Source organism: Pelmatolapia mariae, linkage group LG3_W (genome assembly GCF_036321145.2).
Source record: "Pelmatolapia mariae isolate MD_Pm_ZW linkage group LG3_W, Pm_UMD_F_2, whole genome shotgun sequence".
Taxonomy (NCBI): Eukaryota; Metazoa; Chordata; class Actinopteri; order Cichliformes; family Cichlidae; genus Pelmatolapia; species Pelmatolapia mariae.
Window position 1 is genome coordinate 61,178,740 of NC_086229.1, and position 14,713 is coordinate 61,193,452.

Below are 14,713 nucleotides of genomic sequence, written 5' to 3' on the forward strand. Positions count from 1 at the left end.
ACATCCATGTATCTCCAATTAGCTTTGCCCGTGCTAACTCGCTGGCTTCGGTTAGACGGGGCTAACCCCCTGGCTCCGCCAAGGAACAGCACCTGTTAGGCCATCAATGCTCGGTATTAACACTTGTCTCGATCTCCCATTGTGGCTAGTGAATGTATTGAGCCCAGTCTCTAGACGATTAACTGCTAATTAGCTGTAGCTACCATTTATACGACCGCGATTGCTTCGTGTTAGTATCCTTGTTGGGCTCCGCTTTGCTCAGTGCTAGTTAGCTGTAGCCGGAGCTAGCTGCTGACAGGTCATATTGTCAGACACCTGATACTAATGCTAACACACCAGTATGAGCTGCTAACGATTACTTTCTCGAATAATCCATTGTGGCCAATGTCTAAATGGATACTAGTAGTACCTGTATGGATCATCTCCGATGCATCTGTGAGTCAAGGTAGTGAGACGGTTTAGTGCTAGTTAGCTTTAGCTACCTGGATCTAGCTGCTATCGGGTTCGTCATTGCGCTGTTTTGATGCGTTTAAAGTGTCGGTTTAAGATTACGGTGAATTTAGCCAGCGGTTTAGCACCGGTTACAGCTAATTGGAGCGATTCCTTCGTGTTAATGTCCATTTTGGCCTGCGCTTTGTTCAGTGCTAGCTAGCTGTAGCCGGCGGTAGCTGCTGTCTGCAGTTGCCAGACACTTGATGCTAATGCTAACACACCCGTATGAGCTGCTAGAGATTATAGGAGTACACTGGATTGTGCCCCCCCCTTCCCCATCGTTGCTGGGTTACAGTAAAAGCGGTTTAATCAAAATTCAGACCAAGAAAACTGTAACAGACACAATCTCAGATGCAGTTGAAGGATAAGCTCGCAAAAGCCATAGCTGCTTTGACGGATCTCACCTGTAAACAAGGGAAGTAAGACACCGACAGTCAGGCCGAATAAGAGAGAGATATTCCCCATCTTGTGGTGGGATTCAGAGGATCTAAAGATCAGTGTAATAAATGTCCAAGGATGGTGCGATTAGACCAACAAACAAACTGAGAGTGCAACAACTTGACTCGATCATTAGCTGGTCTGTTCACTTGGGCACACCTTTTTATGCCCAGTGGGCGTTGTGTGTGTGTGTGTGTGGGGGGGGGTTTTCTCCTTCTTTACTGATCACATGTTTGTTTCGGAAGTCCTACATGGGGTTTGGGGGACAAAAGACAAGACCAAGTTCTATTAATTTATTTAATTAGATTTTAACTTCAGACATGAAGTTAAATCTAAATTTATGTATGTGACTTGCAGTGTTATCTTTCCATTACAATAAGAAAATTGATTTAACTATAGTTTAAATCTCCATTTTTAAGTAAACAGGTCTTGATAAACCCAGAGGAAAAACAGCAATGAAAGATCAGGTGTTGTTTTCTTGATATATCGACAGGTGCTTTTACCTGCTTGTAATAAATAGAAACGATAGTATTAAAAACATTATGGTCTATAATTAGAAGACCCAGCCCAAATTACGGCTTTCCAAAGCCAGAATCCAGGTTTGTAACCTATTAATTCACACTGATGAAAGTGTTTGTTTTATTAGAATGGATAATATGAGAGCATAAAACAAAAATTGAGCAGAAACCTTTCTCTCGTTTCAAATTCTAATAAAAGCGACCAGGTAATGTTTAAGAGGTACGACAAACTGACGTTGGCAAACACTAACATGTCCGTGTCACTGGTTCTTTTCCCTTTTTCAGCCACTAGTAGATGTTAACAAAAACCTGATTGTAAAATAACGACAATGTTTACTGGGGAAGATTAGTAGACGTGTCAGATGATTTTCTTTAAATAAGCCATAGTCACTGTTCTCGAACCAATGACATTCTTTTAAAAAATAAGAACCTTTTTTGTCTTTAAGTGTTTAATTCAGTGTTTTAAGGAAATTAAAAAGTATTGCAGTGTGATATATATTTTATATAGTTTACCTTACCAACACTGTTTTTGTACCAACAGAACGGCTTGTGCTCAGAGGAAGAGGGCGGGCTTTACTTGGTGTGAGATTGGAAAAAAAGCTCAAATGAGTGAGAAGGACGATGAAGGAAGCATCTGTGAGGTGTCTGCTCTGTAAGTAGAATCTCTGTGTTTGAAATTTTGTACTTTGACTGTCTGCTCTCCTGATAACTGATGATGGAGGAGAAGACATGATTTTCTTAGTAGGACAGAAGGTGTAGATCAGGCCTGCACAATAAATCGAAAGTTTATTGTCATTGCGATATCAGCCTGTGCGATGGGCCCATTGTAAAAGATGGCGAAAACTGCGATAATTGGGTACCTTAAAATGTTTACACATGTGCTTTAAACAATTTACCAATCAAAGAAACCCCTTTACAGATTTGACCAGTCGAATAGAGCCCTTCACAGCCTTAATCAATCAAATGGATTAGAGGCCCGCCTCCTACGCAGGTGGGGAGCGAACAACGCTGCAGCAAAGAGTCAGAGTTGTAATGGCTGAGAGCGAGATGCATGATGAGAACGCTACTGACTATGAACTCGTGGGTAAAAAAAATTGTACCTCACTTATGTGGAGGTACATTGGATTTGATAAAGACAACGTTCTCCAAACACAGGTACTCTGCAAAACTTGCCGAACACTCGTGGCAACCACCTGAGGAAACACAACTAATCTCCACCATCATCTTCGGATGATCTGATATCCTCATGTTGGTGTTGTTCCCACATCATCATAATAAATGTTGTTCCAGGTTCAACATTGCAAGTGACCAGTCACATTGTTGTGACGTCCCCCTTTTGTGCCTTTGAAAAATACCGCCTTAAAAAAATCGACTTCGCTTGCGAGAAGAGAAACTGCTTCTGTCCGCCGATCCAGGAACTTGAATTCTTTGCATTTCAGGATACTTTCTTTAATTAACGGTAAGCATTATACATATTGTCCTTACAGAGGCAGTTTCTCTTCTCGCTAGTGAGGTAGATTTTTTTGAAGGCGTTTGTTTTTTTCGAGGTCGCGGATGACGTCAGGAGAAGGTGATTGGTCACTTGCAATGTTGAACCTGGAACAACATTATTAATGATGACGAGGGAACAACACCAACACGAGGATATCAGATCATCCATCATCTTCAGTACAACCACAGAGAACTGTTTGAAGAGTTCCAGTAAGATAGGGTTAGCCAAACAAAGGTTGCTAATGTTAAGACAAAGAGCACAGCAGTCCAACAGTCGTTTCTGTATCAGAGTTGTTCAAGTGGAACTCCTTATGAGAAAACGTCAAAGCGGTACAAAGCAATAACAGAGGCCATTACACATTTTCTGGCTAAAGACATGATGCCTATAAACACAGTTAGCAGAGAGGGCTTCACCAGTCTGATACATAAAGTGGACCGGAGATACCGCATCCCCTCACGAAACTACTTTTCCCATGTCGCCATTCCACAAATGTACGAAACATGCTGCAAGACCGTAATGTTTGAACTGAGCAAAGTTGAAAACTACGCAAGCACTACAGACCTATGGTCAAGTCGTACAACGGAACCATATATGAGCTTCACAGTACACTTCCTCACCGAAGCCTTTAAACTGAAAACACGGTAGCTAGAGATTGTGTATTTTCCAGACTCTCACAATATAATTTAAGTTATGTTTATTTAAAACTAATTATAGAGACCGGGAAGGATGTCTTTCAGAATTCCATCCTCAGGAAAAATTTTATTGGGACAATGTTTCAATGTTAAAGTGCACTTTGTTGTTACACTGCTAATACTGCAGCTTTCTTTAAGTAAAACTGTTGCAGTAAAACTGAAATTATGTATTCTGGGGGGGTGGGGGGTGTTTTGTTTTTATTTATTTTATCGCAAGTCATATCGTTATCGATTTATTGATCACAGTTATCGCATATCGCAGGTTTCCCTAATATCTTGCAGCCCTAGTTTAGATGCTGGTCACCCATCTTTAACTATGTCAGTGGTTCTCTCCTTAAATCGTCATGGTAACTTGTGTCGTAGGACAGGTTAAACCTTTGGGGTCAACGGGTGCACCGGCGTGTCAAAATCACATGACCAATTTAAGACGACACAGCTACAAGGTGCAGGAACTCGGAGTCTCCATTTCAACTTGGGTCGAAAGTGCAAACTTCAAACTATATACCAGTTTTTGAACTGTGTTGATGGGCCACGTAAAACTAGTTATGAAAAAAAATACACGCGATGTTTTTTTCTGAAGAAAACAGTGGTGTTTACAGCGGGAAGAACGGTAAAAATGGCATTTTCTACGGACAGCGCAGGCAAAAACTCTCCGCTTGCGAGTGAAAAAAGAAAAAGAAAAAAACACCCCTTCCCTATTGGTGTTAGAGTTTACCATGTCAGCCAATCAAAAAATGATATGGCAACAAGTGGCACTTAGTTGTTTAGGGAGAAGGGGAAGTTTTTAGGAGTGACACCTGCGACGGAAAGCGGGCAAGCGAAAGAAAGAAAGAGAGAGAGCGAGTTTTCATATGTGAGACATTAGTGACGTTTAGCGTGTTTGGAGGCTATAGTTAGTGTGTTGTGTAGTTATTGTTTTGTATTGTGTGTCAGTTAGACTGCTGAATGTCACATTTGCTCCAAAAAAGCCACCAAAGGTAAATTCCAGTGTAAACGCTGTCTCCACATGAAAAACAGGACTGATACACCTCCTGCTGTCAGACCTGCAGGGTTTAGGCACACAAACTATTTTTTTGGACTGGCACAAATAATTTGTGTGCCTTCTTATTTGATGCAGCACACCTGATTGTTCTGTAAATAGATTTAAATGGTTATATAAAATAGGCCTGAGGCCTTGGCTGCATTTTTAGGTAAATAGTACCATATAACTTTGTTGTTTGCAAAACTTGTGCATATTTTTTAGAAATGTACAATTTCTATTTCAAGTTATGAAAATGATTCATTAAACATGTTTGTGGGTTTTACAGTAAAAAATAACTTTTTTTCTACTCTGATTTTGAATTGTTTGTCTGAATTCAGATCAATTGTGCTAATATAGTATATACCAAAATGAAAAAATAACTCAGATATTTGAGGTTGTGCTGAAAAAAAAAAACACGATACCAAACAAGGCAAGACTAACAGTTTTTAAAGGTGAAATATAGAGGTAAAATCAAAAGTAATCAAAAACGGCCAATTATACCCTGAATCCCAGAGGGTTAAGATCCAGATAAGAGATGAACAGGTATGAGATCACTATCTATTGAACAATAAGTTCTCCAGAAAACTGTCACCATTCCCAGAAGATTCCTTGGCCTTGACAGGGTTAGTAGGGGGGTGTTTTTTAATAGGCTCTAAAGTCTTTATGTTTCCCTGATCCCTGGCTTTTAACAACAGTTTACATTAGTCTTGTTGTTCTAAATGAATTAATGTATGATTCTAAAACAGGACACCTAGAGTGTACTTGATGACCTCATATCTAACATTTATGCTTTTATATTTAAACTTTCTGTCAAACCCTAATTTGGCGATTTAGAAAAGGTATATGTATTATTCTCCATGATTCCAACCTGCTGTGAAGTCTCTTACACAGTGCTAAAAACACCAAAAACACACCAAGAATGTCTGTTCAATCAGTCACATTAATCACTTTGACCTGGAGCAAACAACAATGATTTCCACGTCTCCTTCCTCAGGACAGTAAGCTTCAACTATCAGCCATCAACTTAGAACTAAATAGCAGCACAGAGAGCGCATCAAGTGGTTAAACTATTAGTTGCCAGTACACCAATCAGTGTGACCAATCAGCTGAGGGGCAGATTTACAAGGGAAAATAAACTATAACGATCGTAACGCATGGATATCTGTTCCTAGCTCCTCCCAGATGTGTGAATTTATCTGAATTGAAATTTTGATATAAACTACCTAGAGTCATTATTTTTATAACACTCAGATCCTTACAAATTATATTTATTATTAGCTGATATCAAAACAAACTCTAACATTATTTGCACGTAGGGCTTGGCGATATGGCCTAAAATTCATATCTTGATGATCTTTAGCTGGATGCTGATACACGATATAAAGCATGTCCCAGATGTCACACAGGCACTTTTATTAACATACAATGTAGATGCACATTTAAAAAAATACTCCAAAATAAATTAAGATTTATTAAATAATACTCCATGAATAAAATAAAACAATGTTCTTTTGTGCATAACAAAAAGATCGCAATTGTGCAGTCAAAATGTAAACTAAAAAGTCATAGAGCATAATAACAAAGACAGACAGATTTTGCAGCTGCTCTGTTCCCATGTTGCTGCGTGACTGATAGCTTTGAGTTTGAAATCTACTTCGTACGCATGTCTCTCAACAAGCCCCAGTTTAGGTCCATTATGCACACACAATACGGTAATATTATGTTGACGCGCAGTATGCATTACTCTACGACGCTTCTGACTACAGTAACCGGTAGTGGTGCAACGGATCAAAAATGTCAGGGTTCGGATCGGATCACGGTTTTAAAGTCACGGATTGGATCAATTTTCGGATCAGCAAAAATAGAAAAAAAAAAAGATAAAAAATTCTACTCGCCGTTTACTTAAGTATTTTTTGCCTATTAAAAACATTCAACTGAAGACTGATTCCACACACTTATATAAAAACAAATTAAGGTGCAACATGGACATTATGGACCATGCTGGGCAGCCTCTGCATCCTCTGCACACGGCCATAAACAACCAGAGGAGTCTGTTCAGTGACAGGTTGCTTCTCCCAAAGTCAAGGACCAGCAGACTTAAAAAGTCCTTTGTCCCACACGCCATCAAACTGTTTAACTCCTCGCTGGAGGGGAAACGGGGACAGAGGAGGGGGGAACAAGTAGCTGCAGTGCCTTTTCACTGTGCAATAGTTTTTGTTAATATCCAACGGTGTGATAGACTCACAATACTTGAAATGTGCCGTTCCCTTGTATTCTTATTCCTATTTATTCTATTTATCCCTTTTGTATTCTCTGTATTTATAAATGTGTAAACATGGTATATTTCTGCTCGCATTCTGCAACTTCTGTCAGTGCTGTGCTACTGGAAACTGAATTTCAGTTTGAACCCACCCGAGGGATAAATAAAGTTTCATCTAATCTAATGTAATCTATAGGGCAGTGCAGGGCTTTGTATACCACTCCGCTGTGATATAACGAGCAGTCACGGTCACGTGGCTTTCCGTTGCCCTGGAGCTCCACCCATTTGTAGTTTGAGCAACAGAAGATGCCTGGGACAGTTCAGCCATAACTTTAAACTTCTCCTGCTCATACATGCTTGGAACGATCTTGTCACTGAAGTGGACGCGCAACGAGATATCATAGCGTGGCTCAAGCACGTTCATCACAGTTTAAACTCCTTGTTTTGCACAACAGACGACGGCCTCCCGTCTGCAGCTAAACACCTCATTAGCTTTAGTAATAGCTTTATCCCAGTCGGACTGGGCAGTAAAGGGCTGCTTAAATGCCGCAAACTACTCTGCTCCGCTACTTGGACCGCTAGCGCTGACCATAACTACCGCTTGACAGACTGACCACGCGCACCATACGCATACTTATTTTTTTTTCTTTTTCGAATCTTCGGATCACGTGCGTACCGAACCGTGGAGTGGGATCGGTTCGGATTTCGGATCAACCGTGATCTGTTGCACCACTAGTAACCGGAATGCTCCGACAATACATCAAGCGGTGCGGCTTCTTAGCTTACCATAAAATTGATTCAACATCAGTAAGCACAACGAGAATTCATACATAAGGCGCACTGGATTATAATGTGCACTGTCGATTTTTGAAAAAATTAAAGGTTTTCAAATGCACCTTAAAGTCTGAAAAATACAGTATGAGTTTTGTAAGGTAGATTGTTTCATGGCAGGAGGAAATTTGTTTGAAGCCATCAAAAAGAGAAAATAAAAAAAATAAAATAAAAAGGTAAAATTGAACTATGAAGAAAACACGGAGATGTGAGAGAATTAGACCCAGTGGTCTACAAAGTGGTCCAAGGGATCTTCCAGGAATAGTGGCGCTAACTTTTGGAGAACTGATTGGTCAGGAGGCGATGATTTCAATCCCTGTTGATCTATAATCTAGAACGTAACTGATTCTAGAACAGTTCACAGCACAAGTTACCGTGTTGATGATACTATTTTAGGGTCTTACTTTACAAAGCCTTAAAGAGTGCCTTTAGGAAACCGCTGTTGTTGTTTGAAGTTATCAAACGACAAATGATTTGAATATATGCTGGTAAGCAGTGAATGACCTTTTGTAGTTAACTCTGAGGTTAGAGCAAATCCTCCTTCAGGCCTGCAGGACTACTGAGTTCAGAGGAAAAAATCGACTCAACTCTGGGCTATTTGTTAGCTTGACAGGATGAAGGCCGACATTGAAGTTTTTTAATGTATGAAGAAAAAAAAAATCCTAGTCTTAATCTTAACATACAACAAACATTTTTACTGACTAATAGATAACCAGTAAGTATGAGATGGTGTGTGTGATGCTACTATTGAGGTAACAAAGATTTTCTAATATTAAACTAAAGAAAGGGAATTTTCCTTTCATTCAAACATCAGCCGGTGTGCTCCAATAAGAGGGCTGACACCTGAACAGAGTGCTGTTCATGAACTCTGATGAGGCCAAATTGAATAATGTGACTGATTTTTGCGTTATAATTAAAACAACAGCAGCAGTATCAGTAAGACTGTGCCTGCTGCACTGACGTCATCTGTATGTGCTTTGTTGTGTAGACGGTGATGGATCTGCAGGAAGAACTGAGGACGTCCGTCATGGACAAATCATCATCATCAGAGAGAAGAGAGAGTCTCCGAGCTGAGAGGTACAGATGCTCTTGTTTGTCTCATGGTTCAGAGTGAGAGCAGCAGCTATTCAGATTTCAGAGTCCCAGACGATGGACAGAACTCATGTTTCCTTTTTCTGTGATGGCCAAAAGCTGTGGTGTCAGATTGTAGTGTGATGTGAGGCATTTGATTCTAACTTGAATGTTTAAAGGAAGATTCACTAACATCTACAGCAGCACACAGCCTTGTCTGAGATTAAAAAGCTGCTGGGTGTACTCAGCGTCAGTTTGACTGACTGTGTTATTGTTTCAGCTGGTTTTATGGCGTTTGTAAGAGTTTCAGGACTAGAATATTTAAACTAGTCACATAAATATGATTTTGAAAGCCCGTGGCACACAACTTATTGCAAATTGTATAAACTTAGTCCCCCCTCAAAAAATTGTCTTGCTCCTTATCCCTAAAAGGAGGGAGGAACATTACCAGATGGAGTAATGGTTCTTTGCACAAGCATTTTAAAGCTGCTATTGCTTTGGCTCGACTCAGTCCTCACGCTGAGTGTTTAGAGGCAGGGCCCCTTATTGCTCGCCAGTAATACGGATTTTACTGAAACGGAGCAGAAATGAGCTGAGTTGTCTTTATATCAGCGGTGTGCAAAGAGCGACTTCTCTCTGATGAATCTGTAACAAATCTCAGTAAATGTCTGTGAAAAAGCAGCTTTTAGTGAATCAGTGTTAGATTCATGTGATTCATTGAGTAATTTGATTATTAAAAACATCCTCAATACAAGTTCTTTGCTTCGATACTTCACACGGCTTTATAGCGTGTCGTTGTTTCACCCACGTGTGTCTGCTATGAAAATCTATTTAGGAGCTTTTAGACTCAAAGACTCGTGTTTTTTCTCTTTTTAATATTTATTATTGCTCATTAATAAGACAAAAGCATTTCTTATCTTGACTTATTGATAGAATATACGATTGATTACTCGTTACTAAAGTAATCAATAGCTGCAGCCCTAATCTCATATATAAGAGCTTAAATACATTTAAACAACCCCAAAAAGTAAAAGGTTTTATTCCAGCAGTGTGATGTTCAATTCTGCATTTAACAAACTGTTATTAAAGATGCTAAATATCAGGTGGTGATAGCATTATATGATCTTTACCACTTTGTTTATCATGTCGATCGTTTTCATGGATGCCCGTTAAATTAAGCAGACGAGTTTGAATTTCAGTAACCACGAGCTCAAGGTCAGAGGTCACGTTTGCTGAAAATCTTACGAATGTGAAAACTCTAGAAATCACCTGAGACTTTCACATTAATACAGCGTGTGCATAGACTAGTAGGCTGAGGGGCAGCACTAGCAGCTGCCAGTATAATATGAAGACATTATTTGTATCATCAGCACAAAGTAGATATTTAAAATGGTCTGAATTACAAATATTAATCAGTACGGTCCTAGTGCTAATCACTGTGGTATTTGAATTGTAATAGTGGAGCTGTATGTATTGTTTCCTGTCATTTAAACAACTTTGTAACCATTTATAGACTATACCACAATTAAAAGTGCCATTATTTTGAAAGTAAGGTTTTGTGGTTCACAGACTCAAATGCTCAATTGTGGTTACAATTTTATTTTTTTTTTACAACACAAGTAATCCTTAATATTGGATGGACTGTGAAGACTCTTACAAATGAAATCTACAAAAGAAACATAAACCCTCAAATTTCCAAAACATTTATCACTGCTGTAACATGTTTCATTGTCCTCAGCTTTACTAAACATGTTAGTATCTGTGTAAAAGTGATACAGTGACACCAAATACTAAAATTATACTAAATAAATTGATCAAGAGGGCTCATCTCGCCTGATAAGAGGCAACAATCTGCAAACCGTCAAAGACTGGACTTGAACTAACTGCAGTCACTCTCATAGAGAGGGAGAAGCCCAGGATTTCAGACCATAAGTAGTCTATTATTAATGTCCGTTTTCTTTTTTGCACAGAATAATTTGCTTTGCGTTTGTCAAGCCACTGCTGATACTGTAAAACAAGAAAAGCTGCCCCACTATGGTTTCTTGTTATGGCTGTAGGTCCGGGTCCTTATGGGACATCTGGTGGTTCCGGACCCGGTTCGCAGACGCCCGCTTTATAAAATAAACAACCAACATCAACAGCCACTTGAATTTCTGATTCATAGATTCAAGAGTGTAGTGTCGGCTAGGCTAGGCTAGGCTAGCCTTCAAGGCTGAAATCTCACCTGCAGACGAGGCATAGCAGACATGGAGAACACCGAGGAAAAAGTACAGCTTTCCCGAACCCCCCATCTCGTACTGGTGGTCTGTGAAGCTGAAGATAAGTGTTATAAATGGGTAGAGAAAGGAGGCTCGATACCGCGGTTGACCGGCACTTCTGAAGCACTTCCTTGTTTTGCCTCCTTCTTCTTCGGTTGGCAAACCAGCTTAGAGGTGCATCAATACTGCCCTCTAGTGAGGAGCTGGAGCACAAACCAAAGAAAAAAAGCCCCTCTTTCTGTTAATCTTGTTCTTATTACAAATTCAACAGTTGGTCATAAATTTGGCAAAAATTACCGAGACTCTGGTATAATAATTGTCTTTGTTTGGATTTGTGCAGGACTGGTCTGCATCACAGTTTCACACAAGTGTCATAAATATGTGGTGAAAACCAAATTAGCCAGCAGGTGTCACTGTTGAGAAGGTGTCAGATTTTTGAGAAACTTCGGTGCAATTCCAACAGAAATGCTTCAAATGTTTTAGTGTTTCATGAAGCCTGGCTTTGCCCATCAAATGTCCCAGGATGCTGTGATTTTGTAAAACCAACAGAGAGGCTGAGTCTACACCTTGAAGTGGGTGTGTTTTATTTATTTATTTATTTATTTTTTAATTCATTGAATGCCGCTGTCGAAGTCAAAAGACAAGTCAGGAGATGGATTTCTACTGGTAGTGTCACTTTTTCTCTGATGATGTGATTTCAGTCCAGTCTTTTTCTCTCACTCGTTAGATGAGAGACAGCTGGCCAGTATGACAGTAATTATTAAAATAAATGAAAATGATAAAAAAAATAAAGGAAGACTGTACTTAATTTCACTTTGGATGTTGCTGTTTAAATAAGTAGCAAAAGTTAACAATGATAGATCAGGTGCTGTTTTATTGATTTATACATGTGTGCATATGTCTGCTTTTAATACATAGAAATGATATGATGTTAAAAACAAACTTTTATATCAGTCTGGCGTTTCCAAAGTCAGAATCCTGGTGCTGCACTTGTCCTGCATTAATCTAGAAAGCCAGTGAGATAAGCTTTAACTAAATAGATGTGTAAATAAGTAAGTACTATTCCATTCAATATGTGGAATGACATTTCCAGATGTTCCAGGACTAGATATTTTCCCTGATTTTTCTCAAGGATGCCACTCACAGGCTCACCTGTGTAAATCTGTAGATTTGAGGAATAGCTGTTTTTTGCATCACAAGCTGCCATGATTTATATATCAGATTTGCCTGGATTGCTGGCCATGTATTACCAGAAGGAGCATTTTCCATGGAAATGGACTACGCTGTCACCTCTGAAGATGAGAGCTAAGAGCTTGGAACGGGCGGACTCCGGACTCTTTTTACATCTTTAATATATTCTGCAGGCTTATTGGGCAGTGACGTAAACAGACAGTAATTGGAGGACTGTTGAAACCTTTATTTATAGGTTTATAGGAAAACCTTTATTTACAGGTTTTCAGCTGAGTGTATACGTGGTGGTCGTGGTCGGTGTGTGTAAGTTCTAGTCGTACTTGTCTTCTTTGCTATCTGCGTCTCATCACTACGGTGTTGGTCTACAATAAAAAAGCACAGAAAGATCTATATCAAAATTCTACAAACTCGTCTAAGTTGTATAATTTTCATGTTAGCAATTATAAATGATACTGTTGCTCACCTGCTGCTTCCTGGTTCCGATATTGTGAAATATCGGGGAAAATGATGCCCCGGGGCCCACAAACAGTTTATTGGTTTCTTAGAGGAGGAGGAGGAGGAGGTGGGTAAGGTATGAGTAGAAAGTGTGGGAATTTCATTTGTCTTTATAGGATTATTGTTGGTTATTGTTTTTAATGTGGGGATGTTGGAAATGTTTGAGAATATTACAGGTATTTTATAGATATTTGTTATGTAGTATTTTGTTTAATTCTGAGTGTAAACTGCAGAATGCTTTAATCCAATTAACGAATCCCAGAGAGTATCAGTGGTCTCGTATTCGGATCTGTACACTACAGATACAAGAACATGGGAATCCACGTATTCTTCATCAGTCTCATTCCAAATGTCGCCATCAACTTCTTTTCTTTCAAGATTTGTCACAGCAATGATGTCGTTCTTGCCAATGGCATAAAAAGACACTTATTCTTGTCACAGCAAACCTGGTGAGCCCAGGTTAATGCCCTGCCATGTGAGCCAGGAGGTGCTGCACTTTTGGATTTGTATATTTCAGCAGAAGCAGCTTCAGCACCTGTGACCTCCTCATCAGATGTGTCTGTGTTGATGCTCTCTATCATCCTCCTCGTCAGAAACTGGCTCATTCATATTGCAATGCTGTTTTCTGTATTTTCCTTCAGCAAAGATATGATCCACAGCTTGGCTTATTGTAAATCTTCACATATTTGCGTTCTGCAGACATGCAACTCAACCAAGTAATCTGAGTTGTTCTACACATGCCATACATGACTATGTTGATCTGTACTCTACTTGTAAGTTTGAGTCACCGTCCCAGAAAGTACGAACTTTCTGTTCGAAAATATCAACTTTTTCTCTTCTCCTAGGTTTTAATTCAAACTGTTTTAAGGAAATAAAAACCTGTTAAATATATATATACTGTTTTTGTACCAACAGAAAGGTGCTCAGAGGAAGAGGGCGGCTTTACTTGGTGTCAGTGACAGAAATGAAAAAAAGCTGAAATGAGTGAGAAGGACGATGAAGGAAACATCTGTGCTGTGTCTGCTCTGTAAGTAGAATCTCTGTGTTTGTTTGAATTCTTGTACTTTGACTGTCTGCTCTCCTGATAACTGATGATGGAGGAGACATGATTTGCTCTGTAGGACTAAGGGTGTACATGCAGGTCTACCCTGGGTTTTCTGTACCACGAAGGTGGTTCCCTTCTTACTGGGGTGAGTCGCCATGGTAACTTGTGCTGTAGGGCAGGTTGTCATCCAGATGAAAGATCAAGAAACAGCTTTTTAATTGATCGATTTAATTTCCTTTTGGGACAAACTGCAGAGATTTCCACGTCTGCTTTGTCAGGCTGTGGGATAGAAAGCATTAATGTTTAAAGTTTCAGGGTTCTAATGTGCACCTGTCACCCTAATAATACACACTTTTTTTGCCTTACATCTTTATGTGGAAGCAAATGTCTCCATCTAAGGTCGGGTCAGGTCACTTATGTGAGACGTGTCCCCATGCAGTCCTCCACAATCCTGACTGCGTGGTGCTATAAGTGGATGTTGACTGGTTGATAAGTGGGCGAGGATAGCACAAGGTGGTGATTTCATACCTGCGGATTTCTAATTGGCTCCAGAACAGGTCAAGTTCACAGCACAAGTGACCATGGTGATATTATGGTAGTCTTTACCTTATTATAGCCTTATAAAGCACACTGATGCAATTGTTGTTATGATTTGGTACTATACACACTGGAAGTGTGTTTGGGGTCAGGACTACAGGATAGGAGAGGTTGAGGACCTCACTTTAACTCTGCTTTGTTTGTCAGCTTGACAGAATGAAGGCAGACTGACACTGATGTTTATTTGTAGTATCTGAAAAGAAAATATAACAATCTTAGTCTTAATCCTAATATAAATAAAGCTTAGATGACTAATAAATTGTGTCTGTTTTCATGGTTAATGCGAGTCTTTTTCCCCGTGTTTATTTTGCC